This window comes from Galeopterus variegatus, unplaced genomic scaffold (assembly GCF_000696425.1).
Source record: "Galeopterus variegatus unplaced genomic scaffold, G_variegatus-3.0.2 Scaffold3576, whole genome shotgun sequence".
Classification (NCBI taxonomy): Eukaryota; Metazoa; Chordata; class Mammalia; order Dermoptera; family Cynocephalidae; genus Galeopterus; species Galeopterus variegatus.
The window spans coordinates 116617-118965 of NW_007729687.1; positions in this window are offsets into that span (position 1 = coordinate 116617).

The following is a 2349-nucleotide window of genomic DNA, read 5'->3' on the forward strand; positions in this document are numbered from 1 at the left end:
CCCCCTAGTCTGTGATTTTTCTTTGGATTCTTTTGACAATGTCATTTGCAGAAAAAATTCTTAATTTTTGATAAGTCCAATTCATCAATTTTTTCTTGTATGCATTATGTTTTGGTGTTCTACATAAGAATTTTTGCCTAATCCAAGAATGTTATAATTTTCTCCTATATTTTCTTTAAAAAATTATACTTTTACACTTTATATTTAGTTCTATGATACATTTTGAGGTAATTTTGTTGAAAAGACTATCCTTTCTCTACTAATTGCCTTTGCACATTTTTCAAGATTCAATTGGACATATTTGTGTAGGTCCATTTCTGGACTCTAAGCATGTTTTGTTTGATTGTCTTATGTGTTTATTCTTTGATTACTTTAACTTGAAATCAAGTGGTGTGAGTTTTTCAACTTCGTTGTTTTTCAAACTTGTTTTTGCTGTTCCAGTTATTTTGTCCTTCCATGTACTTTATTATCAGCTTTTCAATATATACAAAACATTTTGCTGGGATTTTGATTATAATTACATTGAATCTATAAATTTGGGGAGAATTAACATCTTACCACTATTCCATGAACACAGCATATCTTTCAATTTATTTAGGTCTGTTTTTGGATTTAAAAAAAAATCAGGGTTTTTATTTTTAGCATATAGATCATACTAATATTACATTATTCTTAATATTTTATTTTATGGTGCTACTATAAATGGCACACTTGTAACATTTCAATATCAAATTGTTTATTGGTAGTATATAAAAATAAAATTAATTTTTGGATAGTGACCTTTTTAGTCAAATATAATTATTAGTTCTATGAGATGCTGGGGTTTTCTACATAGATGATCATGTTGCTTAAACAGAAAAAGTTTCATTTCTTCTTTTCTAATTTGTTTGCCTTTTATTTCTTTTTCTTGTCTCATTGCACTGGCCAAGACTTCCAGTACAATGTTGTATAAATGTGGTAAGAGCAAAAATTTTTGACTTCAGGAAGTAGGACTGGACACAGACTTCATGAATATGACCCCAAAAGCATGGGCAACCAAAGGAAAAATAAACAAATGGGATTATATCAAACTAAAAAGCTTCTGCACAGCAAAAGAAACAATTAACAGAGCTAAAAGACAACCAACGGAGAAAATATTTGCAAAATATACACCTGACAAAGGATTGATATCCAGAATATACAAGGAACTGAAACAACTTTACAATAAAAAAACAAGTANAATTATATTAAGTGAAATGAGTCAGGCACAGAAAGAGAAATATCACATGTTCTCTCTTATTGGTGGGAGATAAAAATAAATAAATAAATACACAAACATCTGGTGGGGGGGAAGAAGACACAACAATCACAATTCCTTGAAGTTGTTAGGACAAGTGAACAGAAAGGAGGTTGTTGGGAGGGAGTGGGGAGTGGGAAGAGGGAGGGAGGTTTCGGTGATGGGCCACAATAATCAACCACAGTGTATATTGACANGGGGGGGAAGAAGACACAACAATCACAATTCCTTGAAGTTGTTAGGACAAGTGAACAGAAAGGAGGTTGTTGGGAGGGAGTGGGGAGAGGGAAGAGGGAGGGAGGTTTCGGTGATGGGCCACAATAATCAACCACAGTGTATATTGACAAAATAAAATTATATTAAAAAAAAATAAAAGTAAAAAATTAAAATTTAAAATTTAAAAATTTAAAAAATTTTTTAAAATTAAAAAAAAAGTGGTAAGAGCAAAAATCTTTGACTTGTTCCTTATTTTGGGGGAAAGAATTCAGTCTTTTTCTATTAAGTATAAAATTAATTAGACCCTTTTTTTAGCCACACTTTATCAATTAAGAGAGTTTCCTTCTCTAACTAGTTTGCTAAGAATTTTAATCATGAATAGAAAATAAAATTTTCAAATGTGTTTTCTGTATCTTTTGAGACAATCATGTTTTTTCTTCCTTAATGTATTAAGATGATGAATGACACTGACTGATTTATAAATGTTGAACCAGTCTTGCATTCCAAGATAAACCCCACATCATGGTGTACTATCCTTTTTAAATATTGCTGGAATGGATTTGCCAAAATGTTGTTTAGAATTTTTTAATCTATATTTATGAGGAATATTGATCTGGTTTTGGTATAATTCTAGCCTAATAAAATGAGTTGTGAAGTATTTCTTTTTAAATTTCTAGACAAAATTGTTTAGGTTTGTTATTATTTCTTCCTGAATGTTTAGGAGAATTACCCAGTGAAACTATCTGGACCTAGAATTTTCTTTTTGGAATATTTAAGTACAAACTCAATTTCTTTAATAGATATAACATAAATCATATGTAATTTATATTTCCTGAGTTTTTGTAGTTTGTGTTTTT